Source organism: Megalobrama amblycephala, linkage group LG11 (assembly GCF_018812025.1).
Source record: "Megalobrama amblycephala isolate DHTTF-2021 linkage group LG11, ASM1881202v1, whole genome shotgun sequence".
NCBI lineage: Eukaryota > Metazoa > Chordata > Actinopteri > Cypriniformes > Xenocyprididae > Megalobrama > Megalobrama amblycephala.
Genome location: NC_063054.1, coordinates 2412437 through 2435772, shown reverse-complemented (window position 1 = coordinate 2435772; position 23336 = coordinate 2412437). Strand labels below are relative to the sequence as shown.

Genomic DNA, 23336 nt, shown 5'->3' with positions numbered 1-23336 from the left:
ATAACAAAGAATGATCTTGCATAAACTTTTAAACTTTAATATTTAAAACATTTAAATGTGATGTCAGTCAAGAGGAAAACCCAGCAGAAAACCAGAAGAACTGGAAAATCTGTTATGATTGCACATTCTTCATAACTGAGGTCATGAAGATAGTTCTGCTTTCTGAGAATTAATGTGAAAAAGAAACAAACAAACAAGAACAAAAACAGACTGAGATATCAAGAAAAAGAATGTTGATGGGGAAGTTCATACCTGCACCTGTACAAGCTGTGAGAACTACTGAATCACCTGTCCTGATGGCCTACATACACAACAGATAACCATCTGTCGAACTAAACACTCGCAGAAAAAAACAGCTTGTCACTGGGGAAGAACCCTTAAAGGGACTTATTATCTTATTCACCCCTAAAAGATCATAATAGTACCTTAAAGGCATAAAATACTCTGAGGAACTAGAATTCACCTTTTTTGGGATATATAAGCTATCAAGTCCTGGGGGCAGTTGTGGCCTAATGGTTAGAGAGTTAGATTTCTAACTTGAAGGTTGCAGGTTCGAGTCTCAGTACCAGCAGGAAATATAGGTGGGTGTGAATGGACAGCACTCTCATTACCCACAACCGAAGTGTCCTTAAGCAAGACACCTAACCCCCAATTATGCCGCTGCAAAAAATGTGTCACAAAGTTGTCCTTTTATGGGTTTTGCCTCAGTGACTATCTCGTGTACCCTTAAAGGTTACATTTTTGCACATTTTGAAATTTCATAGCTGTTTAAAAGATTTGTAAACTTTCAGAAAAGGCTTTGACATTGTTTCTAACAGAGCTTGGTTTGTGACTCCTTTCTTGAGTTTTCTTATATATGTTTCTTTGTGTTTTCTCCCAGGACACTGAGAGCGGACGGCAGCAGTTCAGAGGCATTCCCTGCTGATCTGAACACGCACAGTGGGTTAGTGGGCGAGGAGATTACAGATGAGCTGGATTAAGGCCTTTTCTCTCTCCTGAGACCTTGGATATATATCGGGAAACATTTCCACATAAACATGAACACCACGATACTTAAAAGTGCTTAGAAGTCTGAAAATACACCCATGTGTATATTTGTTTTTCTGTTTCTCTCTTTTTGTAGCATGATCTTTCTATTGCTTTTGATACGTAACAAAAAGGAAAGGCATTTCAGATTTCTTCTGATATCCTGTAATCGCTTCACCAGAAATCAGGCTCCTATCATAATCCCATCTTTATTTATCAGGAGCCTGTTATTGTGACTTACTACCAGTTAGAAATATTTAATCCTGAATATCATTTTACCATGTGTCTCATACATAACATTTTACGATTATTTTGTGAATTTTTGGTCATAGTTTATTCGTGTAAGATGCCTGAGCCCTTTAGATGACTGCATGAACTTCTTTTCAAATGTGATCTGATCCTAAAAATAAAGACTGTTTTAAACACATACCTGTCACGAATGCGGCTCCCGCGGCTCTTCATCCCGGCCGCCGGAGGGAGCCGTCACCGGAATATTGACTTGTTCCTATCTGGACTACATTACCCATGGGCCCTCATTCCTGGGACTGATTGCACACACACCTGCACCACATCACACTCACTCCATAAAACACTCAAACACGCATCCATGCACCGCGAAGTCTTGATTTGCCTTGGTGATCATTTCTGAGCGTTTTCTTGTGGACTGTTACCCTGTTATCGATTGGACTGCCTTACCTCTGTGAACCTTTGCTGCCGACCCTGATCTCTGCCTGTTTCCTGGACTCTGTTTGCTTGCCGCCTGCCACGATCCCTGCCTGTTGTAAGACCTTGTTTCATTGCCGCCTGTCTCAACCCAAGCCTGTCCCTGTTTACGTTACTGTCTTGTCCCTGTTTGCATTGTGCTATCTTGTCTTAATAAAGACGCTGCAAATGGATCCTCACGTTATTGACCCATCATTACAATACCCTTCTGCAGTGTCTCAGTAATGCAGCTGTTTTAATAATCCAGAGTCGTGTAAATCATAGGCTGACAGGAGTCACTCGAGTTTGATCATGACATAAAGAGTCACAGTTTACTATAGCTGTTGGTAAGATATTTCAGAGAAGTTATTGAAGTTGAGCATGAAAACTTCGCTTTAAACCTCTGTCTTGTTTGTTCTGTACGACACAAAATGAAAATCTGAAGAATTTTCATATGAATCATTTGCATAGAGCTCAGAGTGACCACAAGTGTCGGACACCTGTAAGAAACACCATAGACGTAATCTCTTTGCAACAGCCTGTTAAACTGCTGCCCATCTTAGATATGAGGAACAACACCTGTACTGTTCCACAGCACCACTGGAGCTCCACAATCTGGACAGCTGAAACTAAAGTTGAACTTTATACACGCACATACAAACTGCAAACTGTGCAACACCAGCAAGAGCAATATGCCATAATACACTGATCAGGCATAACATTAAGACCACCTTCCTAATATTGTGTTGGTCCCCCTTGTGCTGGCAAAACAGCCCTGACCTGTCGAGGCATGGACTCCACTAGACCCCTGAAGGTGTGCTGTGGTATCTGGCACTAAGATGTTAGCAGAAGCTTTAAGTCCTGTAAGTTGCAAGGTGGGGCCTCCATGGATCGGATTTGTTTGTTCAACACATCCCACAGATGCTCAATTGGATTGGGATCTGTGGAATTTGGAGGCCAAGTCATCACCTCAAATTCGTTTTTGTGCTCCTCAAACCATTCCTGAACCATTTTTGCTTTGTAGCAGGAACATTATCCTGCTGAAAGAGGCCACAGCCACTAGGGAATACAATTTGCATGAAAGGGTGTACAAGGTCTTAGGTAGGTGGTACACGTCACAGTAACATCCACATTGCTGGCAGGACCCAAGGTTTCCCAGCAGAACATTGCCCAAAGCATCACACTGCCTCCGCCGGCTTGCCTTCTTCCCATAGTGCATCCTGGTGCCATGTGTTCCCCAGGTTAGCGATGCACACGCTCCCGACCATCCACGTGATGTAAAAGAAAACGTGATTCATCAGACCAGGCCACCTTCTTCCATTGCTCAGTGGTCCAGTTCTGATGCTCACATGCCCACTGTTGGCTCTTTCGGTGGTGGACAGTGGTCAGCATGGGCACCCTGACTAGTCTGCAGCTATGCAGCTCCATACACAACAAACTGTGATGCACTTATCACAGTTTACTTAGCATTAACTTCTTGAGCAATTTGAGCTACCGTAGCTCGTCTGTTAAATCAGACCACACAGCCCAGCCTTCGCTGAATCTTGGCCGCCCATGACCTTGTCACTGGTTCACCACTTTTCCTTCCTTAGACTAATTTTGATAGATACTGACCACTGCAGACCGGGAACACCCCACAAGAGCTGCAGTTTTGGAGATGCTCTGACGTCTAGCCATCACAATTTGGCCCTTGTCAAACTCGCTCAAATCCTTATGCTTGTTCATTTTTTCTGCTTCTAACACATCAACTTTGAGGACAAAATGTTCATTGCTGCCTAATATATCCACCCACTAACAGGTGCCGTGATGAAGAGATAATCAGTGTTATTCACTTCACCTGTCAATGCTCATAATGTTATGCCTGATCGTGTGTACATGATCTAAAACAGCTTTAAATAGAGGGATCTGCCTATCCTGTACATTTTTCATGGAAACTATTTAGCCACTATGGTATTCTATTAAGTCTGTTTGTTTGGTGCTGATCAGTACAGTGTAAGAGGTATTATGGAAGAGACAAGCTCTGACAGACACTAGAAACTAAACAACGCCTCCTAATGGACAGCAGGGAGAAACACACTTCTGTTTAGAGAAGGAACCTGCTGCTGAAATCAAGAGTAGTCTCTATCTGTGGACATTTCCATTTCAATCATGACAACTCTCGGAGTGGATTACATTCAACCAGCATTTATTGGCATGGGGTATGAAGTATACATGGCTTGATTTTGGCGTACGAGATCTGCTATGCTGCTGCAGTTACTGCTGCTGCTGCTGTTGCTGCTGCTGCTGAGCAAATACAAATTGTTCAGCTTAGTCAAATAAAACAACAAGGAAAAGTCTGCTGCAAGAATGGTAGAACCCCCGTAGCAGATCTCTATAGGTGGCGCTGGGGAGGAGGAGGGATAACAGCGCTTCACATTGCGCAGCTTGTCGATCGCAGGCTAGGGTACAATATATATGGTTGCGTGGATATGGAATTACTTCTGATTGGCTGATGCCACGGCGTAGAAAGAACCAATCGGCGCTCGGTTAGAGTTTCATGACTGAACTTTGTATTTATCTCAATCAGCTTAAAGGCCCTGATATACTTTAAGTGAAACATTGACATTTTGTGTGTGTTTGTTGGGTTATTATAGAGGATAGCGTGCAGCAGATATTCACATAATCATCTAAACTTTGCTCCCGCATCATCATTGTTCACACACAGTTTATCACTGCTCAGGTATTTCAAACTTATTTTTTACCTGCACGAAAAACAAAGCAGTTCACTGTGAGTACCTATATCGGGGCTTGAACTGGCAGTGAAATAGAAGGGCATTATTTGAAGTCTACTTAACTCCTGAATCACCTCAGCTGTAAAATGTTCTTATATTATACTTGTTTTTCTTTTTCTTTCTGAACTCCACTCATAAGCCCAAAATAGTGTTTTAATGAGCACACTTCCCTGTCCTCCAACCCACAGACTTGTTCACACAGCTATCGGCTCCGATACTGCCATTTTTGCCGGATCGGGTATCGGCCAAATGGGACCGATCCAAATCCGATATTGTGCGTGTACTACTCTGTGTTATTGTTAAGCTCCACAAAAGGGACAAAAACATTAAAAATGTTGCTATTATTATACTTCATCTGTTGTCAATGATAACACAACGGTAACACAAAACGCATCAATATATCTTCACTTTATGCTTTTAACTTTTCAATGTGCAGCGCTGCCGCTGCGCGCTGTGACTACATGATGCTTCAAGCGCATCATTCTGCACACAGGATGCGCATAAGCGTTTTGTGCCGCTCTGTATGGGAGCAGTTCATATTATAATACTGTTGCACAATGAAAGATTGTTAATAGCATTTTTTGTTCTGTCCTATCTATCATATGTTGCTGCCTCATTAAATAAAACTCTGCTACAAAAAACAAGCCATGAGTCATAGATGAAGGAGTCAGCTGGATTCCTGTTTTCCTGATTCCAGCTGGATTTTCCTGATTCTACCAAGCTAGTGAAGCTATTGGTTTATTTACAGTTGATGCACTGATGCACAATTATTTAATAAACTATACATTACATTTGTGTCTGTTTGTTATTTTTTTACAAAGTTAGGAAAGTAATGTTTAAGTCAAGCTTGATACCTTGCACAAAAGAATGATCCCATCTTTCACACAGTGAGGCATACAGTTTATTAGGTAATTCAGCACTTTTTTTATTATTGCTTGAATATCGGATCCCAAGTATCGTAATCAGTATCAGAAGTGAAAAAAGTGGATCGGTTCATCCCTACTCAACACACTCAGAAATTTAGCTTGACAAGATAAAATCACACTCAATATCCAGGTCACGTTCATATTGGCCAGTGTCGCTCGACAAGATGCTCAGCGACAAAATAGCAGCGGTTTTTAATTAGATCCACATTATTTGCTGCGATTCCACTGTGATTATAATCTGGAGCGATACTGAATCAGGCGGTGGAGATCTGCAGAAAGATATGTCTCTCTGCAAAGAAACTGTCCCTGGCAACCAAAGCAATCCAATATCACAGCCAATCAGAAGAGCGTGTGGGCAGAGTCTCTCTGAAAGCGCACTGCACTCGCAACCAAATCAATCAAAAATCACAGCCAATCAAAAGAGTGTGTGGGCGGAGTCTCTTTGAAAGCACACTGCACTTGCAACCAAATCAAGCAGAAATCACAGCCAATCAGAAGAGCGAGTGGGCGGAGTCTCTCTGCTAGACACTGCACTCACAACCAAATCAAGCAGAAATCACAGCCAATCAGAAGAGCGTGTGGGCGAGTCTCTCTGCTAGACACTGCACTCGCAACCAAATCAATCCAAAATCACAGCCAATCAGAAGAGCGTGTGGGTGGAGTCTCTCTGAAAGCACACTGCACTTGCAACCAAATCAAGCAGAAATCACAGCCAATCAAAAGAGAAATCTTTCATATAATGTAACATTAAAGATACATACTGAGTTACATATTGAAACTGTCTTTGTCATAGAATAATTTATTTTAGTTAATTTATTTCAAGAATCTGAGTTGAATCCATTGTTGTTTCAGTATGGTTATTAAGGTCAAACAAAATGATATTCAAACTCACATTAAATTAAACATTAAATAAAGCACATAATTAGTGCCTGAGATGATGTTGTTGGGACAAAAACTCTGATTAACATGACAAAGTGCCTTTTTTTCATGAGCCCAGTCTCTTTAGGACACAGTAGCTGCGTTTCCATTACCCTAAATTGCGCAAATTGAAATTAAGAATGGAAACACGTCAATTTCACAAAAACTCCCATATATCACAAAAATGTTTTTGCGCTTGCATGAGGTGGTTTTTCAGGCAATTTGAATGAGGAATATTTCGCAAAAGTGCAATGGAAACAGTTTTTTCACATTTACAGGTCACCTGATGTACAGTCACATCATCATTCTTTAAAGATAGCAGGGTATGTTTGTACAGAAGACGAGACAGGAGCTGCTTTTCTTTTCTTATGTACGCATCTCTTTCCTCGCGCATCAGCTTCACCCCATAGATGCAACGGGAAGATGCAAGAAAAGAAAATGAGGACCGGGTGATCGGAGGAAATTTTTGAATATTGGAATATCCTTGATCGCCACTTCAGAGCGTCATCAGCTGCGCTTGAGCTTAGACTGATCTGGTAACCCTTAAAGTTTGAGAAACTAATAGTAGATCTCTATGCACTTGTGCATCCTCGCAGCAAATCCTCAGGAAGCTTCCTCATGCCTCGTTCCTCACCTCCTCGCGGTGCATGGCCTTCGAGATTTTCTTTGATCGTTTTCCAGGTCACAGGCTGGAGGATAGAGGAGCGAAGAAATGAGGAAGCACCCAATGGAGTATTGAAAAGCATCCAGGGAATCATGGGCTTCTAGAAGCCGTGGGCAAATATTACACTCAAAATAAAGCTGTCAGATAGAAATATGTTTTGGAAAATGACTTAGGGCCTATTGCGAGAGGAAATGACTCATCGCAATAACATCGGTTAATGGAAACGCCGTCATGTCGAAATAGTTTTTTATCGACATTTAGAAAATATCGCAAACATTTTGCGCAAATCTGTTATTTGGAAACGCGACTAGTATTATCCTGTTTAAATGTGATTATTTTATTTTGTCCCCCACAGGCGGCTCTGCTGACGGTCGTTCAGAGAGACACTTTCGCAGACAGCGAGCGGGAGATTTTCCAGGCTTTGTCTCGCTGGTGTCGGCAGAATAGAGGCTATGCATTGACGTCACTTTCCCGCCGAAAACGCGCTCCCTCAGCTGGACTGGCAAAAGAACCTGCTGCGTGACTGGATTTAATAGGGGAAACTGTGAAAACGAGAGTAAAACTAACGAATTACACTAAAGGTTGGAATTTAATGTGTTCCTTACAACTTGTCAAAGAAACCCAATCCATGGATATTGACATATGCAGCCAGGAGTCGTGTTTCCTGACATTTATATGTCCCTGATTTCGACAGCGGGGAAATACATAAAGCAAATCTACCTGTGAATATTTTATATAACTACAATATCGGTAGGTTTAAATCCGCGTAATCACTTATCAATGTTATATCGTCATATTGTCCAGCCCTAAAACATATAGTTTTATAGTAAAGTTTTTGTCAGTGTTGTTTATTTACAAACACCCAATTATGCAGAATATAAGATGGAAAATATTTAATTGATGAGTTGTCAACATAATATATAACAATACAATATATACGGTATGATTTTACCTCAAAATCCATCAATTTGACACAAAATGATAACTGCAAATCCATGTTTCTCTGGAGTCCAGCTGTTTCTGTGAATTGCAGTGATCCATTTTTTTCTGTTGCTTTCTGCAGTTTTTAAAAATATACCTCAGGTTTTGTGTCAAAGCTATTTGTACATTTAATCACAAAGCTCTTTCCCGTTTTGGATGTGTTTTGTGTGTTTTTCGCGACATTCACGCTGAAAACCCATGCTGCCACTCAGTCTTTTGCCACTCAGTGGGCGTGATCGCAGTCGTAATGGTCGATGGTGACGTCACGTGCATACCCTCTATTGTGTAGGGATGGCCACACAGGAAGTGATGTCAGCGGTGCGTGGTGCCTTCCTCGGGTCTGGTCAGTCCAGATGACCTTCTGGACGCTATCAGGTCGTGCTCCGAAAGCCGAGACATGGACCTGAACTACCGCGGCATGCTGAGTAAGTCTGAGGTTTTCTACAAACTCACAACAGCTCCGATCCAAGAGGCAACTGGAGATAAACTACAAACACTGATGATTCATGTTGTTCTCGCTGCTCATGATCTCTAAAATGTGTAAAAAAAAAAGTGTTCTGGAGCCGCTGGGTGACAGTGATGACGTGTGTGTGCAGTTTCCAAGGAGAACATTGCCACCATGAAGTACAGCGCTCAGGTGGTCAAAGGCAAGCTGAAGTCAGCGCTACTAGACGGAGAATTACGACCTGGACCACGGCTTTTCCAGACACCCCATAGAGGAGGACATCATCAACCACATCCGCATCCTCCTGTGGGACCGAGACAGCCGGTGAGATTCCTGAAGATTTCACACCAGAGTGTGCTTGGTCATCATTGTATGTTATTATTGAGTTCTTCACCTTCTTCCTGTCCTGCAGCTCGTACTCGTATTACATCGAGGTGTCCATGGACGAGCTGGATTGGGTTCGAGTGGTGGATCACTCCAAGTTCCTGTGCCGCTCCTGGCAGAATCTGTTCTTCTCTCCTCGTGTCTGCAGGTAAAGCATTGATCATGGGCTTCTTGACCACAGTTCAGATTATTCTGGATTTTCATGTGTCAAATCACTGGTCATCATGTGATCCTGGGCGAACTCTGACCAATCCATTACTGCAGATATTGCTTTACCATCATATGCTATAAATATAAAAAGAGAACTCATCACTAATAAACACTGTGATATCATTAACAATTCTGTATATTGTTTTCCATTATTACAGAGAGGGACATATTTGACATTAAAGTTCTATCAGTTGAAGAGGCAAATTGAGATTTGATAGTTAAAGGTTTAGTTCACTTCAGAATTAAAATTTCCTGATAATTTACTCACCCCCATGTCATCCAAGATGTTCATGTCTTTCTTTCTTCAGTCGAAAAGAAATGAAGGTTTTTGAGGAAAACATTCCAGGATTTTTCTCCATATAGTGGACTTCACTGGGGTTCAGCGGGTTGAAGGTCCAAATGTCAGTTTCAGTGCAGCTTCAAACCCTCAGGATCAATCGTCTTTACTGATCACAAAAATGTTTACTCAGTGATCTCACTCTCTGAGTAAAGTTGGGCCCAATGTACTTGTAAAGAATTTCCCATTTTGACTTTCACAGATGTTTTACACTAATTTTGAATTACACATTGCATTGTGTTGTGTCTTATGGTTAAAGGAAATGTCTGAAAACTTAATGAATAATTTTCTGGCAGTTTTATTTTTCACAGTGCATTTTAATACGGCTTTTGGGGGAGTAATAAAGGCCTTCTGAAGTGAAGCGATGCATTTGTGTAAAAAAACACATCCATATTTAACAAGTTATGAAGTAAAATATCTAGTCTTCCTTATTCAAGTTAAGAAGAAAGTGTAAACTGGCCTCGCGTCATTTAAGCTTTTTCCGTAAGTTGAATAGGTAAGACGTAGGACGTAGCATAAGCTATTTGAACTGCACGAGTTTTACACTTTCTTCATCAGTTGAATAAGGAAGGCATTCTTGTGGAAGCTAGATATTTTACTTCATAACTTGTTAAATATGGATATTTTTCTTCAAACAAAAGCATTGCTTCTCTTCAGAAGGCCTTTATTAAGCCTCTGGAGCCGTGTGGAGTACGTTTATGATGGATGGATGTGGATGGAAGGACATTCTTCAGCTCATACTTGTGAACCTTGTTCACTGCCATTATAAAGCTCATGTGTCGTGATATTTATTAATATAACTCCGATTGTGTTCATCAGAAAGAAAAAAGTCATATACATCTAGGATGGCTTGAGGGTGAGTAAAGCTTGGGCTAATTTTCATTTGAAAGTGAACTAATCCTTTAATCAAGCTTGTTTTTTACTCTAAGGAATGGAGGATTGTGTGGACCAATGGTGAGGCTATATAAGGGTGGCACTGGCCCACTGAGATTGACAGCTGGCTCACCCAATCAAATGAAACTCATTTTTTGAAAATGATGGGATAATTTTCATTTTTGGGTGAACTAACCCTTTAATTTGAAGTTTAGGTTTAAAACAAGGGTTAGGTGCTTCTACACTGACCCTGATCCCATGTGGCCTTCACTAACAGCCACTGTGGATGCGGTTGCTCACTTTTGTGTGGAACGAGCCTTCGATCAGTGTCTTCCCACAGTAACGTTTGAACTCAATCTCAATTACATATTGTCAGTGTTTTTTTGTTTTTTTTTAATTAGTAGTAATAGAAACTCAGTGAATAGAATAATTAATAGACAGTAATAAACTCATTTGTATGTCTGTTCTTCATCAGTGTGAACACTAGAGGGCTTCGTTTCACTTGATACTGATATGTTCTTTATAAAGAGGCAGCGCTCATGTAAACTCATGAAGGCCGGCAGGATCTCTGTGTCTCTGCTACTTCTGCACTGGCAGTTTTTATGGATTCTTTTAATGAACACTTTATTAAACACAACTTTTTAACTGCTATAGTTGTAAGGTATTATAGGGAAGTGCCCACTGCTAGCATGAGTTAATGTGAACCTGACCCTGTCCTGTACAGTTGCTGTGACATGAACACACTGATAACGTGTAAAATAAAACACGTTCTAGGATTTTGTAGCATTCTGTTCACATACTGCAAACTGACACTGTATAGTATACTTTATTTCACATACTTTAATATTTTTTGTACCTCTGAATGTCATATTTGAATTGTGTAACATTTTTTGTTTATCTCTGTGCATCTGAATGCTGCACTGCATCTCGAGCGGCTTCATTGTACTTGAACTAAGATAGTTATATTTCACAGTAACTGATGAAAATAATTTGTCAAATAGAGTGAAAGTATTTATTCCTGACATGATGCAAGATAAAGATAAAAAACAAACAGATTAAACGTGCACGATTAGTATCAAGTATATCCAGTTTCACTACATTCTCTTTTTTTTCTGGTTTATAGAACATGAAGAAAAAAATCCCTTTCCTGAACCCAGCCCAAAGACAAACAGATGAGAACACACATCTCTATCTGAAATATTAATGTTTTTATTACTATACTATAAGTTCATGAGAATATTAATGAGAATATAGACAATCTGTGTTGAAATAGATTTGTAAAATACATCTTTAGAGGCACACTGAGGATTTTAATGACAAAAATCTATCATAAAGATCATAATGTTCCCAAATTGAATCTTTTGATGAGTACACAAAAGATGGACACAATAGGTTGTATTTCATCATATATAGGCCTATCAGTAAAAAATAAAAAATAAAAAATTGCATCATAGCTCAAGCTGCAAGGAAATTCGGCATGATCTGCATATGTATTATTGTGTTTGAACTTGTTTTGAGGATGCCACTCTTGGCAATGCTTGAAGATCTCGCTGTTTGAGAGTGATGAAAGCAAAGGGTGTGTGGAATGCCCTTATATGGACATGGTGTGGGCATGTTTTATGTAAATGACTAACCTTGGAATCTTCAGAACACAAATTAAGTATTTTTGATTAAATCTGATGGCTCAGTAAGGCTTGCATAGCCAGCAATAACACTCCTTTTTTCAATGCCCAGAAAGCTACTAAAAATATATTTTAACAGTCATGTGACTACAGTGGTTCAGCCTTAATATTATAAAGTGACGAGAATACTTTTTGTGTGCCAAAAAAAACAAAATAGCTACTTTATTAAACAATATCTACTGTAGTGATGGGCGAATTCAAAACAGTGCTTCATGAAGCTTCAAAGCTTAATGAATCATTTGTTTTGAATCAGTGGTTCGGAACGTGTATCAAACTGCCAAAGTCATGTGAACTATTGAAGTTTCAAAACATTTATGATGTAACAAAGCCTCATTTACTGAAATCATGGGATTTTGGCTCTCTGAACCACTGATTCGAAACAAAAGATTCGTAAAGCTTTGAAGCTTCATGGACATTGAAAACGGTGTGTTATTGCTAACGATGCAGACTTTACTGAGCCATCGGATTTTATCAAAAATATCTTAATTTGTGTTCAAAATATGAACGAAGGGGCACTTACGGGTGTAGAACAACATGAGGGTGAGTAATTAATGATTGTTTTTCATCAATTCAGGTGCATACACATATGTTGTGAATTAGGCAGAAAGTTTTCGTGAGAAGTTCAAATGCATATAAATATGAATCGTGTTCTCAGTTTTTAGTGAATGAGACCCAATGTGAGCAATGACCTAAGATTCATGTACATCCTTTTTAAAAATGTCTGGTTATGGCTGACAATATATAACATGAGTCGGGGTGACACCACAAAAAAACCTGCAAAGTCAGAAAAGCAAAAATGGTAATGACTGGTTTAGTGTTTAGTGTGGAAGCAGATATTGGAAAGCAACATCTCACTATTTAGGAGAGATTCAATGGCATATAAGGTCAATATGTAGGGCATTATACTGTATTAAGATCACATGTATTCGTGTTCATGCAAAGCATCACATGTGTGTGCCTAAAGCCTCTTTCCATTTTATGCTCACTGCTCCTTTTTATAGTTATTGCTTCAGTTGGTTGGTTTTCATTTCGCAATTCACTTTTCTTAGCGCTGCTGCTGACATCTAGAAGCGGACACATGTTCCCATGTACAGTATCTACCCTTAATGCACATTAACAATGTGACTGTTGATCTATCACAGCTGATGTTGGAGTGTTTCACCTCCAGACCTGCTAAACCACCCAATCCTGAAGTCTCAGCTCTTGGTTCTGCCATCATTTCTTGCCATCTCAAATAAAATGAAAACAACTGTTACTGTAACTTCCAGAAAGAGTCCACATTCCATCACAGGCTACAGAAATGTGGCAGAGCAGGTGAATTTCTCCACTTCTCTGGAAAAGAGGTAACGTTCAGACACCTCAGTTCACCTCCAAAGCCAGCCCTTATGTTCACGTCACCCAAAAAGCAGAACCAGTTTTACAATAAATAGATCCTTGACACGATGCTCCATACATTCACAGCCATGAAGTCCTGTCTTGAGGTTTGTGTGCTGGCCGTGATGATGCTGAGCTTGGGATTGTGGGTCCGTTGCGACATTCCCAGCTCCCTGTGCGGAGCGTACATGGAAGGAGACGTTAACATCGCAATTTTGAGCTCGATTCACTCAAAAGTAATCAACCTTCATAAGCGAACTAGACCTCAGCCATTCGTCTGTACTGAGTGAGTATCCGCAAGGCTTTCTCATATTTTTAAATGCTGCTGACACCAAAAAACTGATCATTTGGATACTTACTAATACTAAGGTGACCAGACTTCCAAAATGGAAAGTATTGACAAGTTCAGTGGTCACTGAAATCTCATTTGTTATCATCTGAGAATTAAAAAACAATGCATTTTTTTGTTGTTGTGGGATCCATGTACTATTATTATTATAATTAATAATAAATAATCTCACGGCTGGTCACCTAAGTAATTAACAATAAGAAGTGTCTTTCTCTTTTTGCCAGTTTTGATCTGGTCACATTTCAACAAACGCTGAGTGCCATCTTTACAATTGAAGAAATCAATAACTCCACGCTTCTTCCGGGGATTAAGCTGGGATATGAAATCTGTGATTCCTGTGCATCTCCCACCAAAGCACTGCACTGTGTGGAACATTTACTGGCGATTAACGACTCTCTGCCGACCCTTTCAGACTACTCAGATACTCAGAGTTATCCATCGCTATTGCCAAGCTCCTCAGCCTCTACCTGTGTCCTCAGGTAATTTCTTAACTCTGTACCTCATTAAAGACAGAGTTTACATGAATAATTCACCAAATAATGTCAGTTCTGCCATCTTTGACTTGCACTCATGTGGTCTCAATGTATTTATTTCTTCTGTGGAGAATCTTTATGCCGCTTTTTTCCAAACAACAACAGTTCATAGCCTATCAAACTCCAAGAAGAACAAAGAGTGCCCTGAAAGGACAATTAAAGCATTATAAACGTATCAAAACTGTTGTCCTTATGACTGAAGTCATGCTTTGGCAAACCTTTCCTTGATTTTCAAACCTTTGCTTCCATAAAGAACCTTTAACATCAATGAAACCTTTCCATTCCACAGATGACAAGATTCTTTATGCAAAGCAAAAATGGTTTCTTTTGAGAAATGATCACTAAAAGGTTTCTTTAGGGAAAAAAATGGCTCTTTTATGGCATCACTGCAGCAATCCCATTTTGAACACAATGAAGACACTTTTTAAACCAAGCAGCATTCTGTTGGTCTGTTGAATTTCCTTTACAAAAAAGAAATGCAGCATACTGAAGTACAAAGTAGGCCTAGTATAACTTTAGTATAATTAAGCACAACCATAGATTTGCAGTATAGTGAAGTATAATCACAGTACAACTGCAATACATTGAAGTTCAACAGCAGTAAAACTGCAGTCGTATTGCAGCTATACTGCGATATTGCATTTTTTTGTGTCCAAAAACCTGCATATTTCTATATGTAAAATCTGCAGTAATCTTTTGTAAGGGACACATCATGATAAAACACAAAAAAATCAATCAAAAATCACAGCCAAACAAAAGAATGTGTGGGCGGAGTCTCTCTGCACTCACATTCTAATCAAAACAAAATCACAGCCAATCAGAAGAGAATGTGGGTGGAGTCTCTCTGCAAGTGCACTGAACTCACAACTAAATAGATCAATTCACAATCAAATTCATAAATATTACACCATTTTAACATTATTAATTAAATTAATTAATTAAATACAGTATAAATACTGAGTAACTGAAACATACTTGTAACAACAATACTTGTTTGCTTACACTTCCAACATTCTTGTTTACATTTATTTATTTTCAAGGTCTGAGGTGAATTATGTTGTTTCAGTATGGCTTTAAAAGGCAAATAAAATAATATCCAAACTCACAATACATTTTTTAACATTACATAAGGCACATAATCAGCACCTGAGATTATCATTGTCATAAGTACGTTGTTGTTTCAGTCACGACAGTGCACAAGACAAACAATTATTAACATGGAATAGACGCCTTTTATCATGTTGCAGCATCACATTTGTTTAGGACACAGTGTTAAGCCACAATCTTTATCTGTCAACAGGTCAGCACCCAATCCTCTGCGTCAGTCCTGAGTGACAAACTGCGGTATCCGTCCTTCATGCGCGTGATTCCGAGTGACATCTACCAAACTCAGGCACTGGTCAAGCTCATATCTCATTTCTCATGGAACTGGGTTGGTGTCGTGTATGGAGATGATGACTACGGTAGAGCGGCCTACCAAAGCTTAGTGCAAGAGTCAGCGGGAAAAATATGTGCTAACTTTGAGAAAGTGGTACCACACTACTTGGACCACGTCGACATTGAAAAGTACATCAAAGATGCTGCCAAGACCATAAGAGAGTCTTCTGCCAAGGTGGTGCTGCTCATTCTGAAGCCGCAGCTGGTGGAGAAGCTTTTCAAGGAGATGATCCAAACCAACACAAGCAGAGTCTGGATTGCGAGTGACGCCTGGTCCTTATACCGGCCCTTAACAAAGATGAATGACATAAACAAAGTTGGTAAAATATTTGGCTTTTCCTTTACCATGGGAACTATACCAGGGTTTGAAGACTACTTGAGAAACCTCAGGCCAACGCCAGGAGCAAGAAATGAGTACATAGAAGAGTACAAGCAGCTGAGACTGAACTGCTCGCTGTGGCCCTCGAACTGCACCGTAGATGACATTCTGTACGCAGTGGACCACAGAGAGGCCTACGGAGAGAGGGTGGCCATATATGCTATAGCGCATGGGCTCAGGAAACTCCTGAAGTGCGACGAGACCGCCTGCTCCGGAGAGACCAACTTCCCACCCTGGAAGGTGAGATCTCTATACATGACATTTATTAGTCAAGGTTAATGGTTATTATTAACTGTTGTTCGTTCGCAATACATGAACTGATGCTTTTTGTTAAAACTGTTGGCAAAATTATGGTAAAAAATGCATTAGTATATGTAGAAATCTTTGTTAAACTAGATCAGGGTTTCCCAAGTGGGGGTTCGTGAGTGGATGAAAAAACGTACATGCACATCATATGTAAAATTAAAATAAATAAATTAGGCTGCATGATAACATCTGCTGTATAACCTGTTCTCAGCCAGTTGAACTGGAGCCTGTTGTAAATTGGCCACGTGTTCTCCAGTGTTTTTGTAACAAGCATTTAACAAGCATGAACTACAGTGTAATAAATTATTAAATCTCAAGAACATTTACTATTTTTTGCAGCTAGTGGAAAGTATGCGCAGTGTGAATTTCACACTCGATGGCAATAGATATTTCTTTGATGAACACGGTGACTTTGTGGATGGCTATGACCTCATTATGTGGAAGGAAAATGGTGATGAACGAATTATTGAAGTTGTGGGAAAATTCCTATTGAAAAAAGGAGACGTGGAGATCTTCAGTCAATACCAGTCTATAAATAACAGCGTGAGTTGGTCTGTCTCTACTCTAGCTATTTTATCCACCACCGCAACAAGAAAACAACTGACAATCGTTGATATGTGTCGTTTTTTCCCCTCCAGCTGCCCTTGTCCAAGTGCTCAAATTCTTGCATACCTGGTTATGCGAAGAACCAGTCAAAGATCTCCTGCTGCTACAACTGCGTTGAATGTCCTGAAGGAAAATATACTGATGGATATGGTAAATCAGAATTCATTCACAGAATTCACTAGAAAATTATCTGATCATAAATAGCAGAAACCAGCAACACTGGAACTGTCTTCAAATTTTATTATTATTGACATTATTGAGCATAGTTAAGCCAAACCCATTAATCAAATTTCAGTTGTGACAAAATGTGTAGTTATGGTCTTTTGAGTTTTTCACAGCAGTATGTCACACCCAGAGGTATTTCTTGTCAACAAGCCAATTATTTTAACTCCTTCCCCACCAGTGACAGAATTTTCCAGCAATCTGTGTTTTCACTGTTATATGGTAGGGGGTGCTATTACACATCTTCTGAAAGAGTACAGAATCTCCGGATCAAAACACATGTGAAGAAGAAGCAGAAACAAATGATTGAAGCATTGCTTTTACACAAAATACACACAAACATTTACATAAAATAATAACGTGATCATCAAACATTCAACAGCATATAAATCAAAACAGCCTAACATTACTGAATGAAATGTTGAACATCAATTTCTCAGCTTTATGTTCAAGTAAAATTAGGCATCAAAATAGTTGTTAATATACAGTAGATGGATAACTGTTGAGTACATTTGAAACCTGGAACAGAAAAAAAACACAAAGCTGCTGACAGCACATTATCACACTACTTACCAGATCGATTAATAGATGAACATTAAGGGTGTGTTCACACTTGTAGTTTTTCTTTTGCTTGGTTCGTTTGGTCCTGACCAAAAAAAAAAAAAAAACATTTAGTCCTGATCCACTTATAGCTCACCAAACCAAAAGAAACCGAACCTAAAAAGGCACAAGGACACATTCACAATCTGATTGGTTGGCATTTATGACATATTGCCTATTTTGAGACAGAACTTATCGAACATCCAGAACTGTCCTTTTTAGGGTCTCTTCTTTCCGTTTTTGGTTTGTTTACCATTGGTTAAAAACCATTTGGTTTGTTCATATACCATTCAAACTAGGGATGTCCAGATCCGATCACGTGATCGGAAATCGGGCCTGATCATGTGGTTTCAGACTCGATCGGAATCGGACGTTACCTCCCGATCAGGACTCGGATATATATGTATATATATTCTCATTATTTTTAACACATCTATAGTGATGCGGTGGCACAGAGTTAGGCCTGTTTCACACTGCAAGCGTAAGCGGCGCGTGAGTAGCGCATATTTTTTTCAGCGTGCATGTCAACCAACGGATGCATTCACACAGGCAGCAGGAGCAGCTCGTAAATCGTCAGGCAGGAGCGTCGCGTAAGCAGCAGTGCCGCGATCGTCTCGGCACCGAGTCTATCCCTGTGTCTCAATCAGCTCCCTAGCTCCCTAGGTCGTGAATCAGTATATAATGAAAGTGAATGTGGCTGATACCCTGATCAGTGCCCTGACTACTGAACTAGGGAGCTGATTGAGACACACGCTGCGCTGCTGACGCGTAATTAAAGTGAAAGCACACTTTTGATGGACAAAATAAATATAATTTCACACAAAAAGTGTTCAAAATGCACACAATACGCATGTCTAATGTGTTTTAAGAAGAATTTGAGTATGACAGAAAAGAAAATTAAGAATCAAAAATAATAATAGAAGATTTACCCATTTAAACTTGTTTTTTATTATTCAGTTTGGGTTAAAGTATGGTGTATTATAAAAAACTAAAGTAAACTAGCCAGAAAATATGATATATATAAACATTATTTTAGTTATTACACAGGCCTTTTTTATATTTACTGTTGCACTAAAGTGAAGTGAAGTGAACAATTTATGTTATTTATTACTTGATTGTTCAAGCTACCTCACAGAAGTGCTCTGTTTGTAATTAAATAAAAAATAAGGAACGTCCTGGATCTGTTTTTTTTTCGCTCTTCTTTATTCTTTTTTTGATGTATTATAGAAGTATCGGATCGGGACTCGGTATCGGCAGATACTCAAAATCAAATGACTCGGACTCGGACTCGAGGGCAAAAAAACCTGATCGGGACATCCCTAATTCAAACCATACCAGAGTTCATTTAGAAGCATATGTGAACGCTGCCATCCAAACCTTGGTGTGCACCAAATTTAATTTAATACAAAAAAATATGCCATCCATTAAACAGTTTAGAGTCATTAGTTACAGATGAAACACCATTGGCAAATCACAATCAGAAATATGGGCAACGAGCCCTGATATTAGCTGCTTCCAATATACCAAAAAAAAAAAAAAAAAAAAAAAGCTTGTAAGGGCTGATAGCAATATATATTGTGCTTTCCAAATTGAAAATTTAATGACTCTATACATGCAATTTCTTTTTCAGATCTCCCCGAATGCCTAAAATGTCCAGACGGAAAGTGGTCTCTTAACGGGTCAAGTAAATGCGAGGAATACCTAGAGATATATCTGGCTTGGAGTAATAGTTATCCCATAGCTCTGTTAGTGGCTACAGCAATAGGCTTGGCTCTGGTGTTCACCTCATTCATCATTTTCAGTGTGCACAGATACACCACAGTCATCAAAAAAGCTGACAATACAATGTCTTGTTTCATGTTACTGGGGCTGACGGTCAGCTTTGTCAGCGTAATCATGTTTATCGGCAGGCCAACTGTGCATCATTGCAGGGCACAGCAGGCCTTGTACGGTCTCGGTTTCACCCTGTGCGTTTCTTGCATCCTGGTTAAAGCCTACCGCACTTTCCTGGCTTTCATGGCCTTTGATCCGGACAAGCAGCATCAGCTTAAAAAACTCTACAAGCCTTTTATAAATTTGGTCCTGCTTACGGGTGCTCAAGGACTCATCCTGTTGTTATGGATGACTTTGGGAAAGTCTCCTGTACCAGATATAAAGTGGCCTGGAACTGGCCTAGATAAATATGTTGTCTGCGACGAGGGCTCCATTATAGGTTTTGGGGTGATGCATGGTTACATAGCTCTATTGGCCTTCATTTGTTTCTTTCTTGCATTCAAGGGTAGAAAAGTACCACATGATTTCAACGAGACTGGCGTCATCATATTCAGCATGTTGATTCATCTGTTTGTTTGGCTTTGCTTTATTCCTATTTATATTGAAAGAAACAAGACCGAACAGCGGCACATTGTTCAGGCTTCAGCCATCCTGGTTTCCAACTATGGCATATTATTTTGTCATTTTGTCCCAAAGTGCTACATAGTCCTGTGGGAACTATCCGAGCACTCAAGGGCATCGATCATGGGGAGGTTAGCTGGAGGCATTAAAGATGACGCTGCCTCGGACATTAACATATTACATGGGGGCCGAAACACTCCAGACTCAGGCATCATCTCCCCTGGTGTAGGACCATTTGTGATAGAGATCAGTGCGATTCATAAAGATGTTTCCAGTACTATAAAGACTGAGGATTTTTTTAATATGGATAGAGGCAGTATAGATCCCACAGTGTCCCGCCATGTCCAGCTGAGGCAAAGACATAGTACTAAATAAAAATAAGAGTGTTGTCTTGCATCCTTCTAGCAATTACTGCAACAAACAAATCTTTCCTTGGCCAGAAAAGTTAATCTTCTTTCTTACATAAACTGGATTTTCATCTTGCATTCATTGTAAATATCTTAATACTGTATGTAACCACTTAGCAACTCATGATGAAAGTTGCTAAAATGGTGATTTAATGATTTTTGCTGTAAGTTTTTATACATTTATTTTTAATTTAAACATTTACATATTAATGTACTAAATGTAATGGTGAAGTGTGTAATCCTAAAAATAATGAACCAAACTGTTGTTACCTCTGGCCCATGGCACAGAAATTACATTTTTTTTAATGAAAACTCTTACCACTGTAGAACAAAAAACTGAAGTCACTTAAGATTTTTACTGCATATTGTGATTATAATGCAAACAAGAATGTAATGTAAACAAGAACCAAGTTGAGGTTTTCTGGCACACCACTTTCAATCTGCAGTCGATAAAACTGATCAAAAGAAAAGGAACAGGATTCTCCCAACAACATGGGGTGCTCCCCCTCTAAAGGTCAACTATTCAGTAAAAAAGCTTTGCTTTCTGGTTCACCGGAAAGCAAGAAAAATGCTGGCCTGCCCTCTGATGGGGCAGAACTTAAAATCAAAAAAGAGATAAACACTGCTTCAGAAGGACTAGCAGCAACAGAAATACAAGAAAATGCAAAAAACATTCAAGGTAAGAAATCCTCAGTAGATGATAGATTGTGATGCCACTGTGGCAGTCAAAGAAGATGCTACTGAGAAGATCTCAGGATGGACAAAGGTTTCCCAGCAGAACAAAGCATCACACTGCCTACGCCGGCTTGCCTTCTTGCCATAATGCATCCTGGTGCCATGTGTTCCCCAAGTAAGCAACACACACGCACCCGGCCATCCACGTGATGTAAAAGAAAACGTGATTCATCAGACCAGGCCACCTTTCCTTCATTGCTTTGTGGTCCAGTTCTGATGCTCACATGCCCACTGTTGGTGCTTTCAGCAGTGGACAGGAGTCAGCATGGTCACCCTGACTAGTCTGCAGCTATGCAGCTCCATACGCAACAAACTTTGTATTCTGACACAATTTTATCAGAAACACTGACCACAGCAGACCGGGAACACCCCACAATAGCTGCAGTTTTGGAGATGCTCTGACCCAGTCGTCTAGCCATCACAATTTGGCCCTTGTCAAACTCGCTCAAATCCTTATGCTTGCTCATTTTTCCTGCTTCTAACACATCAAATTTGAGGACAAAATGTTCACTTGCTGCCTAATATATCCACCCACTAACAGGTGCCATGATGAAGAGATAATCAGTGTTATTCACTTCACCTGTCAATGCTCATCATGTTATGCCTGATCGTGTGTACATGATCTAAAACAGCTTTAAATAGAGGGATCTGCCTATCCTGTACATTTTTCATGGAAACTATTTAGCCACTATGGTATTCTATTAAGTCTGTTTGTTTGGTGCTGATCAGTACAGTGTAAGGGGTATTATGGAAGAGACAAGCTCTGACGGACACTAGAAACTAAACAACGCCTCCTAATGGACAACAGGGAGAAACACACTTCTGTTTAGAGAAGGAACCTGCTGCTGAAATCAAGAGTAGTCTCTATCTGTGAACATTTCCATTTATCTCAATCAGCTTATAGGCCCTGATATACTTTTAGTGAAACATTGACATTTTGTGTGTGTTTGTTGTGCTATTATAGAGGATAGCGTGCAGCAGATATTCACATAATCATCTAAACTTTGCTCCCGCAGCATTAATGTTCACACACAGTTTACCACTGCTCAGGTATTTCAAACTTATTTTTTACCTGCACGAAAAACAAAGCAGTTCACCGTGAGTACCTATATCAGGGCTTGAATTGGCAGCGAAATGGAAGGGCATTATTTGAAGTCTACTTAACTCCTGAATCACCTCAGCTGTAAAATGTTCATATAATACATGTTTTTCTTTTTCTTTCTGAAGTCCACTTATAATCCCAAAATAGTTTTAATGAGCACACTTCCCTGTCCTCCAACCCACAGACTTGTTCACACAGCTATCGACTCCGATAGTGCCATTTTTGCCGGATCGGGTTTCGGCCGAATGGGACCGATCCAAATCCGATATTGTGCGTGTAATATTCTGTGTTATTGTTAAAGGTGCTAAAGAGGATGTTTTGTTTTATAGATTTTTGCAATATTACTTGAAACTGTCTTTACTAACTGATAAAAGACTATTTATTAGGTGCACTGAAAGGAATAATATTAATATACATCATCTGTGCACGAGGTAGGGCCTTAAAACATCAGCCCTCTGGCTTGTCAATCACTGCCATGACATTCCTTGTGAGAGACGAGCGTGGCTGCACGCTCCAGTAACTTTCCACACTCCACAGGCACCGCATGCAATGTTTTTGTCAGGAGACAGGAGTAACAACTGCAGGTTATGAGTTACCTGCGGTGAGTCCGACATAATGAATCCACTAACACGACACAGCGAATGCCGGCGGTAAACACTTGTGTTCCAATACGAGTGTTTACGAGTTTTGGGAGGCGTTCCTTTGAAGGAGGGGGGTTGTTCTTACGCATGCGCTCATTTAAAAAAACTCAGTAACAAGTCTTTTCTCAGTCGACGAAAAGATCCTCTTTAGCACCTTTAAGCTCCACAAAAGGGACAAAAACATTAAAAATGTTTCTATTATTATACTTCATCTGTTGTCAACGATATCGGTAACACAAAACGCATCAATATATCTTCACTTTATGCTTTTAACTTTTCAATGTGCAGCGCTGCCGCTGCGCGCTGTGACTACATGATGCTTCAAGCGCATC

General features: G+C 39.8%; 1 long non-coding RNA gene and 1 pseudogene across 2 annotated transcripts in view; one reads left to right on the top strand and one right to left on the bottom strand.

The window, feature by feature from the left end:
• LOC125278911 overlaps nt 1–23336 on the bottom strand; it is a 40930-nt gene that overhangs the window by 4355 nt on the left and 13239 nt on the right. For both annotated transcript variants that reach the window (XR_007187284.1, XR_007187285.1), the window contains exon 2: nt 17699–17771. This is a non-coding gene — a long non-coding RNA (uncharacterized LOC125278911). The remainder of the gene's footprint in view (nt 1–17698; nt 17772–23336) is intronic.
• On the top strand, nt 12915–21326 carry LOC125278909 (annotated as a pseudogene).